The 19232-nt window shown below is 36.8% G+C and overlaps 1 protein-coding gene across 1 annotated transcript in view; it reads right to left on the bottom strand.

Moving 5' to 3' along the window:
- CNTN1 (contactin 1) overlaps positions 1-19232 on the bottom strand; it is a 245167-nt gene that overhangs the window by 202488 nt on the left and 23447 nt on the right. Inside the window, exon 2 of the mRNA XM_040596458.1 lies at positions 17606-17687. The gene's annotated coding sequence lies outside the window, so the exon portion shown is untranslated. The remainder of the gene's footprint in view (positions 1-17605; positions 17688-19232) is intronic.

Raw genomic sequence — 19232 nt, 5'->3', positions numbered from 1 at the left:
CTCTTATTGAATTATAAAATAATAACTTCCTCTACACTGAACAATATATGCAACACTGACAAATGATGACTGGCTCAAAGATTCCAAAGCAGGAGTCCATGAATAGCTCCTATGCCTGAATTATTAATCCTTTTTTTTTCCAGTTCATAAATCATTCTAATTGCATACTTGTGGACAGCAGAATGCATACTCCGCATTAGTTCATTATTTTTTTCTCAAAATTTGATATGTAATTACCTAGTACTGATACCTAGATAGCCACTAATCAAAATATTCATTTTAATTAGCTGTTAGGATACAGTTGTATTCACTGCAAGAAAACAGCACCATTTTTATAAAATTATCTCTAGAAGAGAATGATAGCTCAATAAGCACAATTTATCTTCTCTAAAGTGTTCCTCTGAGAGGTTGTTAACAAATCTCTTTTTTCTGTCACTTGCTGATCAGTTGGATCAGTTATAGATTTAAAAGTCAAAATTAGAATTCCTCAAGAAAGTAAAGTATTAAAACTATGCAAAGATCAGGACTGAAAAGGTGAGACACAACATGGCTCTCCAAATGCTGCTGCCTAAAAAAGGTAGAAGTCAGGTTAGTCATCCAAGTTAGTCATCTGCACTGTTGAACATTTGGAGGAGGCTCCCCCAAGGAAAGCACAGATCAGCAGTTTAACTGGACAACACCTTAGGATAACTAAGATTAGCTTAAATGTCTAGTTGAGTCACTGGTTGCCACCAGCATCTTGGCCTTTTCCTGATTGATTTTTCTTTTTAACTGCACCAGCTCAATGATCCAGATCATTGTGAGGGCTTCCAAACACTAATACCAACATGAGCCAGAGGACAAGATGACCCAGCTCTGAGCAAGGAGGATGCCAGACCTTTTCTTTTGATGGTAGGGCAGATTTACAGCAGCACAAAGAAAATTACCTCTCACAGTGCAAAGGACGCCATTATTCTCTCAGTGTTGTTTTGGAGCAGAACTCCTTTTTTGCCTGTGCAAGTGCAGAATTCACTTAGAACTACAAAATTCTCCTGGGAGTGACTTCTAGTCATTAACTTTTCTGATGTTCATGTTAGCTTGTTAGCTAACATCATGAAACAGTATTTCATGACAAAATCATGCTCAGCCAACTCCCATTATTTTACTTGACTGTGGCCAGTGATCTATAAATACTTAAAGTCTCTATGATATTACTATTTCCCAAACAAAAAGAAGTTATCTCAGCTTTACAGTTCTAGAAATCACCAGTATCAGATATGGGAACATAGATCTTGGAGCTTTAAGCAGGCAAATCTATTAGAAGAGGACTGAAGAATGTAAGGGAGTTTAAGGCTGTGTCCCAGTGAATACACAGCCTTATACAGTTACAGTCTATCAGCTATGACAGGTACAATGAAATTCTGCAAGACTGTTTCTCTGTAATTTCAGAAATAAAAGGCAATGTATAATTTGGAATATTTAATGATATGTTAAAGAATTATGAAATCTGAAAGACTTGTGAATAGCAGCACTGTAACTAGCGGTCCAAACAACAACTGGCACAGGACTAATAGTAACATCACTAAGGCAAAAGGTGGCAACTGTAAGATTACTCACAAACTGCAGCTGAACAGGAACTGGCAACATCCCATGTGTGTACTAAATATCCTGAGGTGCAATCCCTGTCCCTGCTCAGACAGGGCTTCTACCAGCACACCAAATGTTGACACCTCACAGGCGGAGGAAAAAGGAGAGGTGATAGGAGAAGCAGGCAACAGGTCAAGCAGTGCTATGAAGGCTTGAAAAGAGAGCTGTGCACTGCCGTAACAAGCTTAACTGATAAATATTATGTACTTGACTAGTGAATATGATGTCTTCAAGGCTGCCAAAGACATTCTATAAAAGACATTAAGTGTTACTTTTGGACAGTAACATTAAAGATAAACATCCTCAACTGAAAACACTGTTGCTTGTATCTATATACTTATTTTACGGGAAAATTAACCAAAAAAGTTTAATTAAACAAAACATTAACCAAAAAAGTAATTAACAAAAAAAAAAACCAACCCAGTTAAAAAAGCACAATACCCAAGATACCAACTGGCAGGTGGCGTATGGCACAGAACATACAGAAATTATCTAAATGTAAAAGAGATACATAGTTCAGATGTAGGCTGCTAGACAACTAGGTCCCACCAAGCAGCTCTTCAGCTGAGGGGACAGAGCGTTAAGCTATCAACTTGCCCCAGATAAAGAAGCTTTTGTGACAAATCCCACGACAAACCCAATTACATTTCTGGCCAAAACTGAACAAGCCTAGTCCCAGTAAGATCAGGGCTTGCAAACAAAGCATGGACTAGCTGACTGCAGCTAGCAAAGGCACAGCACACCAGAGCATCAGCAGTGGAGCGTGGCCCTGGCACAGCCTGCAGCAGCCAGAGGGACAGCAGGACCAGCTGGAAAGACAGGCTCTGGAAGGCACAGCCAGGACCACAGTACTCTAAACTCTGCAAACAAGCTCATCTTCAACAACGGCCAATGCCAAAACTAGATTCCAAACTGCAGATGGTAGATACAGTTGACTCCCTCTGAACCCTTCAGTTCAGAATCTACTGTTAAGTCTTTAAAATCTAGGGTAACATAGCTCCCTCCAAAGTCCACATATGCCAAGCAGTAAAATGAGGGGAGAGATGATGAAGACCTTGCTGGATCTGCACAGTGAACACTTGCCTTTCTTTATACTTCCAGAAGCAGAAAAACAGAGAAAAAGTATGACAAAACCAGGAATGGAGTCAATATCCCAGAAAGGCTGCTGAGGCAGCTTTGCAGATTGGGTTTCAGATGCTTAGGAAGCATGATGGCATCAGTTACACCTACTTCACATTTTAAAACACTAAGAGCCTATGGAACAAGTAGCATTGTGGGAGCAATATTCTACATAATACACTGCACAGCAAGGCAATTTCTTAAAGGAATTTGTCTGTCTCCAAAGACGACCCAAAACAAGATACTCTAGTCTCAGTATCCTGACCCTTCAGCAAGGGAACAGCAAGCGATAAACACCAGGTAGTTTCCTCAGTCTAATAAGAAAGCTCAATAGAACATGTACAGGCGCCGCTAGTGGCATAAACCTCCAGTTTCTCAATTACGGCAGTTAATTCTCTACCTGTTCTGATCATCACTTGATTCAAAAGCTTCCCAGGCAAGAAAGCCAAGGAAAGCAACTCCCTCTCTCCCCAGGAGTGTAGCCTCCCCTCCACAGGTCTCTGTTCCTTTCATACGGAAACACAACCACCAGTCCCATCCTCTTTGACCAAAAAAGTCATGAGTCAGCCCTGCCCCCATAAACCCCATGCCACCTTCCATCATTACATCCTGGGTTTATCTATTAAGCTCAGATAAAGGATTTATCACCTTCCTGCATCAACAATTAAAGTATATTCACCCTACTCCAAAGGGCAACCAAGAGTGCCCAGGGAGCAGAGAGACATCACACTCACATCTCCTGTCTTAGCAAGCAACCATACATCAGGGATGATCATCCTGCAGAGAAGATGCTACTTTTTGTCCCCAAATTTAAATTCCTAAATTTCACTCTGAAGCTCTCCTTAGTTAACAGTTTCCTTAAATTCACAGACTCTGCTATTTTTCATGCCACCGTACCAGTGGAAGAATGTAGGGTAGCAAAGAATCTGGTTCCACATAACCCATCTGCTGGGGAGAAAGGTCATTACACCAAGTCCTTATACCACTAAAAAGGCATACTTCTTTGCTTAATTTGGTAATTCTGAAAATGCATTCAATTGATAATATATGAAAAAGCATTGACTAATTTTCACAACAATTGATTAATTACAAAAATGTCTACAGTGATTGAGTATACAATCTCTGCAGCATCTGCTGTACTTAAATACCAATGGAGTACGTGTCCCTCACCACTGACTGAGTGGTGCTGAGCTGGAAGTTTAGTTGAATGGTGTTACCTAGTTTTAGCATTTACATCCACAGCAGATAAGATACCTATGAATGATTTTTCCAGTCTTGCACATGCTATTAAATAAAAGTGAATGCAGTCTGGGAAAGTCTGTATCATTTTCATAACCCTTACCTAGCCCTGAGGCATGTAACAAAAACAGGTTTAAAAAATACTTTGTTTTTAAAAACATTCATTTTTCAATTGATCATGACTTCATATTTAGTAAAGTCATAACTTAAAATTATACTAGGCTTGTTTTAGACAGCAATTAGTTCCAAATAAAACCTAACAGCCTTATTGAACACAGAGTAATGACATTATCACTTCAGATCACAAATTGAATTGTGAAGATCAGCACAGCTATCTAATAATTTATTTGAGCAGACACCACATGTCAGAGATAATGTTATTCTACCATTAACTTTTTTATTGTATGAGCAAAATAGATGAGAGCAGCTTATTAAAGAGAAGAACAAAAATTAGATGCTGTATTTATGTTAGCACTGTGGTTCAGCTTCTCTTAGCAAACAAAAAACGTAAACACATTCGTACAGGGTTTTTTATGTGTTTATTATGTACATTTGTACATAATATTTCCTCTGATGCATCTGATATTTACCTTGGGTTAGGCGGGTGCCTTTTGATCATTTGACACAAGAAACTGTGATGAGGACAAATGTATTATTACAAGCAATGTCTTAAAGCACTACCCATTTATTATTTTTTCAAAATTTCTACTCTTGAACAGCGTTACCAGACAGCACGCAGTTTAATACTTACATTTTCAGCCAAAAAAACCCTCAGTCATTGCTATTTGACCTAATTTATTTCAGATTTCAAATGGAAAATTCCAAAAATCAGAGTAAGAAAAAAAAATATTGGAGAAGATAAGCCTATTGCCAAAATAAAATATTAACTTTACTTTTTTTCACAGCAAAACACTATATAATTAAAAATTCAAAACAACTATCAAAAAACTTTAATTAAATTCTCTGAATTATCTGAATTTATTTAAAAGTGATTCTTCAGTGGCCTGAAAGTCTGGATCATCAATGCGCCAAGACAAACAACTAGAATTTACATGTTAATAAACTAACATAAAAAGAACAGATAAAAAGAAAACAGATTTTAAGCACTCTGAAAAGACACAGTGCTTAACACTTAATCCTTCTTAATTTTTCCTTTAAAATGCCAATTAATTTAATGACAAAGTATTTCTAATAAACCACTGCAGGTTTATGCATACTGAATTTCTTGTAAGCATGCTTATCTACTTAAAATTTTAGTACATTACTGCATTTTCAATATAATTTCAAAGCACTCCAGAAATGAAGTTAAAAATTCTCACATGAAAAGCATCAAAGCACCTTAAGTACAAGTACCAGCAGTCATACACACAGAGAAAAGCGGTGAGGAAGTATTTTAACAGGTCATACAAAAAAATGACATCTTTTTTGTCACAACACATTTTAAACCTCAGTAACAGCACAACATAAAGAAAGCCAAGCAAGCAAAGTTCATTGGTAAAGCAGAAGTATTTCTTACCGTTAACACCACTAGTCATATGTCATTTTGCATTACCTGAAATCTTCGGCCAAAAAAACAGAAAAGGAAAGCCAGTGAGAAGAGAAGGGCAGCAACAAAGCTGTGGATTATGTTGAAAGAATGTGCCAGTGTCACAACACCCAGACCTCCCAAACCAGGTCAGGGAACAGTCCCGAAACAGCAAGGCAAGGTGACTGGAAACACCACGCAAAGCAGGACAAAAAATGAAACACAGCATGCTCAGGCTTAAAGATCAAAAGTTTCATTTTCCTTCTGAGCTCTCTGTAAAGCAAGCCAAAGGCAGCTCCCATCCATGAGGTACACTGTGCGAGCAGGAGTGTCTCCTTTACACAGTGTTGCTCTGAATCAGTGGACTAAATTCAGGACAAGCCACACAGGATGACAGCATGGACTAATCAACATAAAACAAAGCCATCGCTGGCACCAGCAGCTCATCATTTACAAACATGTGACTAACATGAACATAGTAACATCTTTGTTCTCATTCTGAAGCAGTTATCAAAGAAGGTTCAAGGCAGAAAACTGACATAAAACCACGTGCACCTAGCAAACTCTTCATGGGGTTTAGCTGAACAGAGGCTTCAAAGCCTGGAGTTTCTCATTTACAGACTTTGTATCACTAACAAAAAGGAATGAAGTTCAAACTGCTTCACTGCTCTGAATCCCTGCAACAATACTGAACTTGCTTTGAAAGGCATAAAATGGAAATACACATTCGTTTGACTTTTATAATAAAACCAATTTAGGAAATAGGAAAAGTGTGACTGTGCACTTACACTTTATGATGTTAACCATTTCAGGAAGAGATTTTAAACACTGGCTTCTATTTGGGAAATAAGTTTAAAATTTGAAATGAAAAAATCAGCAGAAGCTGATTTGTGACATCACACTATCAAAATATTACATCACTCCTGCTTCACTAATCTCTAAGGCCCATTTAGAAAGCGTAACCCATCTGCAGCTCAGCTCTATTTCAGAAGGAAAAATACTTCAGAAGAACAGCGAAAGCTGTTCTTCATGTGTCTATAAGCTGGACAGAGAAGCCCGATCAAGCGCACTCTCCTTTGCCAGCCCCAAGGAACAGAACATCAGAGATTGACACACCCCTTGTCTCCAGAATGAGCTCTGCAGTTGACTTGCTACAGTCATTCTTGTGCAGGATGAAAAGTAAACCCAGGTTTGCCACCTACTGCTGAACATGATTAAAAGCGTTAGAGTTTATCAGAAGGTAGTATCAGGCTACACAAAGTGGAATATATTCTGGAATGCCTACCAAGTAAGTACACTTCCCTAAATGAGGACCAATAATAATAATCATAATAGAAAATAGAGTGGGAAGTGTAATCTATGCAGAGATCTTTTTCCCTCCTTTACACTCTCAGCACTTTTTAAAATTATTTCTGCCAACACATTGTTTTGTGTCAAATATAAACTGAAAACATTTGAAGATAAGGTCCTTGGTGTTTATGCCTCTCAGTTATATAATTAGCCTCAGATTCATTATTCTGAATATACAAAGATCTCAATTTTTAAACCTAAAGAGGAAAGTTCTCACCTGATGCTTGGAGCCGTGCTTTACCTATGAAACATTTTGCATCCTGTTCGTGCCCTAGGAACTGAATTTTATTCTTCTTAATAGACTTAACATAGTTTTGATAGGGAAAAAAAGAAGATAGACCATATTAAGTTTTTAATGCTGAAATAGACCTGGCATGCAATATCAGTATGCAAGATTCTATACTCTATTTGTATATATTTTCATCACACCATTCCAGAAACACTTTTTCAAAGGGCCACAGTATTAATATTTGGTTTTCACTTAATACATGCATATTGAATGGTTCCTGAATGTTCAAAGTAAACTAAACACATTTATTTTTCTTTACTTAGAATTGTGAATTTCATTGTGCTGCGGCAGGCATAAAAAAAAAAAATGGGCTAAGTGGGAATTTAGGAACAAATGTAGCAATACTTTTGCAAGTGAAAATGTACTGCATTCCACTACAGAGTTAAGAGCACAGCCAAATCCATCTAAAAGTTCCTTCCAGACAGGCACAATTTTGGAATGATCTTGCAAATATATATAGATGCAGCCACACATGAACAAAAGCATATTTTCAGCTTTCTGAGCATATCTTCCCTGCTGCGTGCCCCACTTAGCATAGCACAACTGTCACTCCAATGGCCTTTCTGCATACTTTCAGCCTAACAAGAAGTCTGAATAAACTAAAGAGATGAAGTGATATGTTGGAATATTTAAGCACATCTATCACCTACTATCACCAACTTGTTTCCTTAAGCACTCCTTTTTTGAAGGAAGGCTGTTTCCAGTTCAGTTTCTTGTTCTAAATGACACTGGCTCAGTCCCTCTCTCCCTTTTGGTAACAGCGGGGACTGAAGAGTATCAGCCAGCTAACTTTTATGGCAAACCTGGGGTGACCTGAACACTGTTATCACACATTTCCACTTTGTGTAGTTTGAGATAGACGATATAAAAATATAAGGGTAAAAAAAAAGAAAAGGTTTTGAATTCCACTGACCTAGCCTTTGATGTTTATGTTTTCTTAATACCTGGGTCTGACTCAGGCACTTAACAGTCACTTCATGTTCAAACAGAACTAGGTTAAATGAATCATTATGTTAATATGTCTGCCTCTCCTCCTCAGTGATTTGACTCTGACACAAATATCTACTTTTCAGATGCCTAAATCAGGTTAGATGAATGTCAGCAAAATATCTAAGAAAGCATTCTGAGGGATCGTGAAAACATCCCAGACTTCCCTACACTTCCCAAGGCCTAAGCATGGAACTGCAGAGGAACGGGGCTGCCATGAGCAAGGGAAATCTAGCAGCCGTGGCTCTGTACTGTGGATCCTATCCAGACTTTACCAGCTCCTACCACAAAGAAAATCCATCACATTTGAGATTCAGCTGATGCAAATCTTTTGTCTGTTAAGAGGAAGATGAAATCAGCTAAGTGAACTAATTATGGAAAGGAATTGCTATGTAATTATTGAAGTAACCTTTTTCACTTCCCCAGTTAGACACAGTAAAAATACTTCATAACATTTCCAAGGAATTAACACAATTTGTTTCCAGACTGTTTACAGAATATTGTTCACAAGAGATTATATTTAATTAGAGAGACTACGTCTAGAAGGAAAGGGAATACAGATAAAAGGAAAGCAGGCAAGCTCTTCTATACATTCTGAAGGTACTTGACAGTGCAGCTCTCTAGCAATCAAGTATATGAAAATATTTAATAGGCATGGAAAGCTGGAGGTCAATGAATGCTGGAGAAGGCATTTTTATTCAGTCAAGTGAAATCATAACAGTGCAACATAAGAGTAACTTGATTGGGATTCATGTAGCTTATTTAGTAATTTTTACAGCACAAATGCTTTTCCTTGTTCATTAGATTACTGAATTAGGTACTTCAACTCTAAAGGAGTCTAATGCTTCTCCAAGAACTCGGGTGAAATTTATGAATTCATCCAATTCCATTTTGAAAACTTGTCAAGAGCTGCTACAACTAATTGTTACCTGTAACATCAGGCCAAGAACAACAAAAAAAAAAAGAACATGAGTTAGGTTTTGTCTAGCTACTGTGAAATAACCTACTTTTATTCTGGTATTTGCTGTGCCATACTAATTGTACTATGCTGAGGATGTTGCACACTGTCACTGTTTAACTACTGGAAAATTGCCAACAGAAAGAAAAATGGGAAATTGTTTTAATGAAGTGGCTTTCTGAACAATCTTGGAGGAAAATTCTCTTGCCATATGACTCCTGAGCAGCACCTCTATCTAACACTTCATCTGTATACTTCTGTAGTCTCTTATATCTAAGGATCTCAGAGCTTTTTGCCAATATTTACTGCAATTCATGTCAATCTTGTAAGGAAAGAAAACAACCATATCACTCTATGATAAACAAACAGTGGAAATGTTGTAAACTAAGACAATATTATAACTGATTTAAAAATACTCCAGTAAAAAAAATAAAATTATCTAAGTTGTTTGGTGTTAGGTGTTTTTTTCAATATAGTATGTATTACATTAAATCTTTTATATATAGTTTTATGCTTCTAGGAAATCAAAAGCTTTCCAAACTTGGTTTTCTGTTTGGACTAACACAACCACTATTCTACATTTAGGTTTTTTTATCCTTAAGTCTCATCAACTAGGCAACATGCTACTACTTTCATTTTCTCTGCCAATATACTCCCATAATGTATTACAGGAAGCCATGTATGCCAGCACCAGACAGGAAGATTTTTGGTGATACAAAATGTAGTTAACTCTTAAGGACAATAAACCACAAATCATACTTTTTGTTTCCTGCAATAGCAAAACAAAGCAATGACAGTACCACTAGGACATGCACTTGAAGAATATTCTGTGACCAAAAAGACCATAGTAATAGTTTAGTCTGATCTGTTGTAGAATACATACCACAAACCATCATCAGTAATTCTTGCATCAGGTCTAGTAACTTGTGATAACACTAAAACACAGCTTTTAGGAAATAGTCCATCTTGCTTAAGGTTAATAACCCTCATCTTCAAAACATGTTTTTTACTGGAGTTTTACTACAATTTTTAGCAGTACATTTTTGCAAATTCCAGCTTTATGGTCCTGCTGTATCTTTGTAAAATTAAAGGGCTCTCTTAACAGTAGTTACCTCATCCCAGTGCAGCCATCAGTCTTCCCAAACTGTTTCTTTTGCCTTTTAATATATATGAAAGAATTAAGACAAAACACCCACATAATTTTCTATTAAAAATTATCATTTAGGATTTCATATCATAGATAATGAAGCCAGAGACTTCTCATGTGGATATATCTTACAGATGTAGCACATCAGCCAGTACATACCGTTCATATTATCACAGAAAAAAATCTATCACCTCTACAGTAAGTGCTCCTGCCTACAAGACACTCCAAACCAAACTTCCCAACCTTCTTGCTTATTTAAGGGCTTGGAAAACCACAGCACAATTACACCTCCTTCCAGTAGCTGTTATATTCCTTCATTTCTGAATTAACTTCCTAAATCTTTATGTTTAATTTCTGAAATTATTCAGACGCTGGATACAGACACAAGATGTAGCATTTCAGAATTCCCCATTATGCTTTAAAGCAAAGCCCAAGAGGCTACCAAAAAAACAGGAGCAAAATTTGCCCATGATGTAGAAAGTAAAGAATTAACTAACCCACAAACAGTAAATAGACAAGTTGTAACTTCAACAAGTGCCTATGTGGCAAAATGAAGTAGAGGTAAAATGATCAGTCAAAATAAAATAGACACCTGCCAGCTGATCAAAGGACATATATATGCAAGGAGATTTAAGATTTTCATCTTAGTAAATACTCACTCAGAATATACAGGAAAATAATATTTAAAAAAAACAGAAAAAAATAAAAAACAGAAGACATGTTAGACAAAAACTGGAACTTCTATTGGCCTTTTTTGTCTCCCAAAATAATATTTTATTTTAGAATAAGCTTCCTGAGGGTTGCAGGACTTTACAATAATTATGGCTGTTACTTATGTTGGCAATTTTTTCTAACATACTAAAATGAAACACTACATAGAAACAAATACCAATACTCCTCATGTTCTGCTTCTTAGTAATGTTTGCCGTTACTATTGCTAACATCAACCCAAACTCTTGACTGAAAAAAACCCACAACTGCTAAAATGCAAAACACATCTCTGATTTGGGTAAACTAAACAGGATTATTCAGCAGCAGGAACCAATCCCAGTAACAAGAAAACAGAAAAAAATACTCAGGTGTGCATTGTGGGTTTTTTTTATTCATCCATCTGGGTGGTATTGATATCAAAATTATCACATTTGTTTTAGAGGCTAATTCCTATATAACTATACTAGACGGAGAACAACAGAAATAAACAGAGAGTATTTCCAGTCCAGAATGTCTCGCTGCTTCTACTGATCTGCAAATCTCATGTGAGTAACAGTCTGCTATCAGCTCATTAAACAACCACGTGGAAATCTCACCATCTGCATTAAGTGGAGCTATATGATTCTCATCAAAGGGGCAGGATATGCATAGAATAGTCATTCAAGAAACATCCAGCTTCAGTCTAAATATCTTCACTTAAGCTGTTTTCCCCCTATTCTTTGTTCTAAACATTGGACAAACTTCACCTCTACTGCATAACTAATTATTGTAAGATAGCTTTAAATATTGTTAAAACTTCCAAAGGAATGGTCTGCATATTTTAATTAAACTTGAAAAGGAATACTGATGGAATACCTTTTGAAATTACTGATCAAAGGAGCTCAAACAGTAGTATAAGTCTATGAATTATACTTACCTAATGAGAGGATATACATCGCAGGCATCTATCTGCTTAACCAGATCATCAAAAATTTCTTGTTAAAGTAAAATAATTGACTAATAAGCATGTAATGGGCTAAACTCCATCAGTATTATTGGTAGCCTGATGATTTCAAAAAGGAACCATCAATCCCTGAGAATATTCTGCTTGCAGAAATTCTTAGGTGTCTCAGCCAACTTACATCTTTTTCTCCCATTTGTAAACTACACTGTGAATTATTTATCCAAGTTCTGGTCAAAAGAGAAAAGAACCAAGGTGCAAGGAGAGTATCTCTTTGCTCACAGCCTCTTCCATGAGTTTGTATACACAAAATCAAAGTAGGAAAATCTAGAATCACAGCGTAATAGAATTGTTCTGATTGGAAAAGACCCTTAAGACCATCGATTCTAACCATAAACCTAACACTACCAAGTCCACCATAAAACCATGTCCCTAAGTGCCACATCTACGTATGTTTTAAATACCTCCAGGGATAAAGGGTGATTCCATCACTTCCTTAGGCAGCCTGTTCCAATGCTTGACAACCCTTTTGGTGAAGAAAGTTTTCCTAATATCCAATTTGAACCACCCCTCACACAGCTTGAGACCATTTCCTCTCATCCTATCACCTATTACTTGGGAAAAGAGGCCAACACTCACCTCACTACAACCTCCTTTCTAGTAACTGTAGAGGAGGTCTTCCTCCTTTCCAATTACCAAAACTCAGCTTGAAGCCTTGCAGATTACTCTGCTTTCATGACTAAATCTTTTGTAAAAATCAGATTTGGCTTCAAGTTTACACTGAGTAAGTCATTTTACACACACGCACAGAGAAAATACGTATTTTTAAATCAAATTCATTTATTATTTTTGACAAAAAATACCACATCGTCCTTCTGATCTTCTTGGGCTTAACCTTCAACTCCTAGTACATACACTTAATCCAAAAAAAAAATGTCAAACACTGTGACATTTTGATTAACATCACATGACCATATATTCCCACACATGCACACACTCTTCCTGTTTAACAGTGCCCATTCAATGATTTCACTTTTGTAATGACTTTAGGATTACTACTATTTAAGTAATAATTACATTTTAACACACAACACATTGTATTTCTTCTCTGACAAGGAAATCCTAAGGCTCTTTCATTTAATAGATTTATGCAGTATTAAATGCCATTAATGGAGCTCTCTTAAGCAGAAGAAAAAGAATCACATTTCCACTGGATTAACAAACTTTAAATTGCACTAAATCAACCAAAGCAATAGTCATGTTCATCTACCTATATCTTACTCTTTTCTAATGTTTTCTGTGATGAAATTCATAATTCACCATTCATTTCCAAATGAAACATGAATTACGCTTTTGTGGGCACATTAAATCATCATAATATTTACTTCATAAATGTTGCTTTATTAATAAGCACTTAGCTGTATCCTTGTATGGAGTCAAAATTAAATTATTTTTGCAGCTGTCAATGTGCCACACAATTCTACGGTACCAGATAAATTCATAATCACTTTACTGATTGTCAGCAAAACTACAATGGACAGTATTATCCCTGCTAGCTAACAAATGTCATGGAGTTCTCAGAGTCATGCTGTGCCATGACTGCTGCATGCAACACGCTGGCAAATCGTATTTCTAGAAGGGTTAACTACCACTCCCATGTCTGCCATTCTATAAAGTATCCTACTAAAGACTGAAGCCTACATATAAAATTAGATAATTGGCTATTGAAGTGTCAGGAGATTTTAAGTGGTTCCATCATTACTGGGCTTGATCCAAGTCTGAAAGAAATCACTAAAGACTCCCCCTGATGATGCAGGCTGTAAATAAAGCTCTTAAAATAAATCCTATTCAAGTATAGGCCTGAAGTTGTGTTCTATATTTTACATATTTATAACTACTAAGAACAGTGAACTGCTATCACTTATCACTTTTATTTTTAGCATATATCCCTCTGAAATACTTGATTAGGTAATCTAATGTTCCATTTTACTATGTCATTTAGCTCTGCAGAGACACCAATAAATGATACACAAATTAAATGCATAGCAAGGCTGAAGTACTCCATGATAGTTCTTCTCAATTCAAAATACACAGTAAACATCAACCAGTTCACAAAATAATCAAGTATTGACACTCCAACAATAAACCAGGGCATCTAATACAACTAACTGGTGATGACACTGGCAGGAGCCAATACAGCAAAATCATCCATCACTGCTGCCTGTGTTGTTTCTTATCCTCTGTCTTTCCCATCCTTTTTTATTCTTTCTTCAGTATCTCTTGTGAGCAAATGGCTTATTTCAGGGGTCATCATGGACTCTCCATGAGCACACCTCATGTTTAACCTGTTTTAAATGCTAGTGCTTTCACTTATAATAAATGTTGCATTCTGGAACAATTTCCCCAGGACCAAACAGCATTTTTTTCTTTAGTACCAGTTACATTAGGCCTTCCTAAGCAGTCTTTGTCCAAACATATGCTTCAAGGTCATTGCTTTAGAAAATCTTTTTACCCTAAGAAAGTGGAAAACTTAATGTGACCTACTTTACAATACTTGTATGCTGACACTGCTTTCAAATGAACATCTAATTCGTAAGATTAATGACACAGCGGAACAGTTTAATGGGATATGGGAATTATTTACCCTGAACTGAATGGAGGAAAAAAACCACCCGACACCACACTCCACAGATACACGAGAGAGAGGTGAGTATTACTGGATAAAAGAGGTGAGGCATGCATGAACTAATGACAAAGCCTGGAACCCTGTTATTCCAAAATGTTCTATTTGTAGCTTTCCCATAATTTGTTTTAGGCTTAATTCTGCAGACTAACAGGATTTGCCTCCTCCTTAACATTAGCGTATGCCACCAAGATCCCTATGTGGCCATGTCCAGGTCACTACAGTTCTCATCCTGAACTGAAAATTAAGACAAAACAAAAGCATTACTTTATGACAAAACCACCACCAATCTACTTTGGCTGAAAGACATCCTTTCATAACAAACCAATGCTTTGATTTTATGGTAAAACTTCTAAAACTACTATACGATTTATGCAAAATTATAATTGCAGCGTATTTCACTATCTAGGTGCAGTGTTGACAGTTACATTAATGTGGCAGCATGGGAGAAACTGTTGGTTAATTGCTCAAGAATTTGCCCATAAGCCCAGGCACACTTTTTAGCTATTGTTGAGCCCCATTCTCCTCGACTGCCTTCTTAGCAATTAACCTAATTACATGAGTTTAAAGTTAGCTCATGCATGTTTACAAGTGCTAATAATAATGTTTCTGATAGTGGAAGAGGAACTTGCCATTATGCAGCTATACTGCCCTGAGTTTCAGTGTGATTTAGTTTGCTTTGAAATTCTTTTCCCAAAACTAGGATGACAACTTCCTGTATCAACAGAATCGCCACCTGTAGCTCTCTAGGAGCTATATTTCCAGGATAAGAAGCCCTAAGCAATGAATTACTAACTTTGAAATAAATTACTGAATTAGAGAACTAGGTGGGGGAAAGAAAAAAAAAAAAAGGAACAAGAAACAGAAGTCAACTTAAATCACCAAGTGCAACCCTATTTTATCTACAAATCTACGCATAAATCTTATGACCATCATGTGGGCAATAAGCTACACTCCATTTGAGTTGGAGAACATTGAGGATGCTTGATGTAGCCTAGGACTGCACTGAGAAAAGAGATGTGGTCCATTCAGGTCATAAGGTGGCCATTCTTTTTGCTCCTAGCATTTTAGTTCATTACAAATGCCAAGTGTATGCATGGCAATCAATCTCACTGAATCTAAACATCAAAAGTAACATAGATCAGTATAGTTATATCAACCCATATATATTATGCTCCCTTGTTTGCCCTCAAACAGTCTCTTAAATATCACACCTTTTTCTTATAAGGGAGTGCTCTTCAAGTGTTGTTACCTTGTTATATACACTGCATTTCCCCAGGTATTTTAACTCCACCACTCATCTTGATTTGTTGACATGACTATTTGTATGACCTGGATTTTGAGTCTGCTGCATGCTTTGACACCACACTTCATTATGTGTCATGGCTCTGTAAATCAGCTTGGCAGTGACACTGAGTAATTAAAAATGTGGGTAGATCAGAAGCACAGGTACAAGTCAAAAACTTTCTTCCTGAAAAACCCTTCTTCCTCTTGAATCAGAAACTGAGTTCCGCCACTCACAGGAGGATCTGCCTTAGGAAAGATGAACTGCTGGTATAGACTCAATGCACAGTGAGTCACTACAACTTTCCTAAGCTTCAGGACAAAGTCCCAAAGAGAAACATGATTAACAGGCTGTTGGCACAGATGAATCTACACTCATCCAGGGCTCAGGCAGTTTGTCTGCAATCACAGAAAGTAATGCTCTGCCTTAACCTTTAACTTGGAACAATCACAGGTGTCCCAATACATTCTACACAGGTTTATAAGCCAATGAACCCAAATGAATGCCTTCTGTGGAATAACATAGCATCTAATTACCAATAAGATTCCCAGCATAAAAGACAAGAAACACTAACATATTGTTCAGAGGGATGGGAAAGGAGTATTTATAACATAAGATTTTCCACACCTTCAAATACATATGTCACTTTTCCTAAATCTCTGGCTAATCAATACAAACCTCAGCAATTTTTTAACCATGGTACGTCCTTCAAGTTACTCTAGATTACTATGGCTATGTCTACGCTAGGAAATTTAAGAAGCCCTGAACCATATTACCTGACACAGAGGTCAGCTGCTCCTGAATAGCCCATATCCACACTACTGTAAACCTATATACAGCAGAGCTGAGCAAGCACAAACTCTCTCCTGTGACATGGTTTGGGACCATATTAACTCCTACGCTCATGATTGTTTCTGCATGTAGCAGGAAGAAACCATTCTAACAAGTTAGCAGAATACGTGTCACAGCACAATCAAACAAAAAGCTGCAACAAGGCTTTTACCATTGGTCAGATTCTACTGTCCAAGCTGTATCTCCTTCCTCTAGAGGTCAGATCACACCACTCCTCTTCTATCCTACCCCCTCTCCCACCATCCTCAGGGCTATTTAACTACTTAGCAGGAATGAGCTACAGCTGCACATCATTCATGTCAACCAACCCACTGCCTCTGCGGCAAGGCCACAGCTGCATGTTATCAATGCTGATCAACCCACTTCATTCCTCTCAGATAGGCTACTGAGTTCTCATGCACAAGAATATTCCCCATCTCTCACTCTTCAGCATAGTACAGATACAACACAAGCATCCCTAAGATCAGCTCCAGCAAGAGATATGAAGATTGAATATTACTCCTATGTATTTACATACTGGGCAGAACTAGTATTTCAAAAATCATGCAATTAATAGCTTCTGATTCTAACTAAGCACTGATAGCATCTAGATTTTAAATATCTAAAAATCTAGATGCTATTTGTGAAAACTACCTTTTCTTTTTTTTCCATTTAAAACCACACCTTTTTCTTTGGTTACTCAGACTTTTGTCTAATCTCACTGGTAATATGCAAATGCTCATCTTGCTGTGTTCATCAGAGGAACTGCACACACAATTTCAGATTCACAGCAAGTGTAACCACACAGAATTCAAAATGCTCCTCTTGACCTATAAAGCCCATTGTAATTTTAAACAATATCTCTCCAGTGTGATCTCAGCATACAGATGCTAACTGAGTTTGTATGATACCCACCTTGCCTCAGGACAGTCAATACACTTGAAAAGGGAGATGCTCTTGCTGACAGTGCTGAGATTGCCTTAAAGCTATGCAGCATCTGGAAAGAGTAAGCACGCAATCAATTTTCATACGACAAGCATAGAATGGCAATATGAATTCTTAGCTCATACGAAAAAGAAGCTAACATTTGAATTACTAACTGCAATGGCTTTACAAATAAAGAATGTCATTATCAACTAAGAATTATACTGCTGGGCTTCCACACAAAAGTCAGTGTGCTCAGTGTATACTCCATTCTCATACGTATTGTTCTCAAGGTACAACAGAAGTAATTCTCTTGTTCCAGACTACCTTTTCTGCTGACATTATCTTCCATCCACCATCCAAGATAATATTTCCAAGAGAATAAATTCTTAATTACAAAATGCCACTTCAAACACAACAGCCCTTTTTGTCTTTCCAAGGCAAAACCCAAAAATAGTATGGACATTAGAGAGGAGAATCACTAAGAAGTATACTCAGAATCAAGCTATGCTTTCAGTTACCAACAAAGCAAAATAAACTAACATTTTCAGATAATTCTTGAAGTATTTTTCTTCAACTTTTACCTGAATTATGCACCAAACTGTGAAGACTCACTCACTACACTCTTGTTGGAGTATTATTACACTAATTATTACACTAATAAGAGCTAGCATATCCAGTGGAAATACTGCAATCTTTGAGATATAATCCAAACAGCATTTAAATAAATAAATCCAACTATAAACCAGAACTTAGATATGACAATAAAAATAGAGTAAGTTTGGTTTTTTCTGTAATTTTCCTTTTAGTGTAACAGTACATTTACATTGCTATTAAACAAAGTCAAAAGCCCTGCATCAGAATGAAATAAAAATATATTGTTAAAACCTTTTTCTACATAGAAATTAAACTAAAAGTATCTTTAGAAGGTAACATTTCATGTTAGCTACTCCACAGAAACGGGGACAGACATTCAAAAGATCAGTATTGTCATGCTAATGTCATGAAGTTACACCATGTTAACAAAAACAATTAAATTTAGTACAATACTTGCTTTTATTAAAGAGAAACCAGTTTACACTACGTCATTAACATGGCATTTAAAAAAAAAAGTTAAATACCCTCTTGGATGGAGGAATATCACTTTCCAACATTGCACTGTGACTCACCTGAGCAGAATGCACTAGAGTAATTTGCCTCCACAAGCAGCATACTGAGGCAATTATGATCAATTTTGCAGTACCTCCTGTTTTACAGCTCCTCTGGAATGTTCTTCTTGAGGAGTCTTTTTACTAGAAATGTCACAGGGGCAATGAGAGGGGAAAAAAGTAAAATGTCCCTTGGATATTGGTCCAGTATTTGAAGCATTGATTATATTTAATTAAACTATAAAATTCTCCTTGTGCAACAACAGCATAAAACCAACCCTGCCTGCTGAAACCTTGAACAGTCAGTAGAACTCTATGAAACCAAAACACTTACTAAAATAGCTAGCTATTTTTCTGCATTAAAGGTTTGGCTCAAATCTTAGCTATAATTGAGCTGAAAGCACTAATGGTCCAGTGGTTACAGAATCAATGTCTCTCCTAAATGATAAGGCAGAAAAAGTTGCAGAACA

This window comes from Falco naumanni, chromosome 5, assembly GCF_017639655.2.
Source record: "Falco naumanni isolate bFalNau1 chromosome 5, bFalNau1.pat, whole genome shotgun sequence".
Classification (NCBI taxonomy): domain Eukaryota; kingdom Metazoa; phylum Chordata; class Aves; order Falconiformes; family Falconidae; genus Falco; species Falco naumanni.
This window is presented reverse-complemented; position numbering and strand designations above follow the sequence as displayed.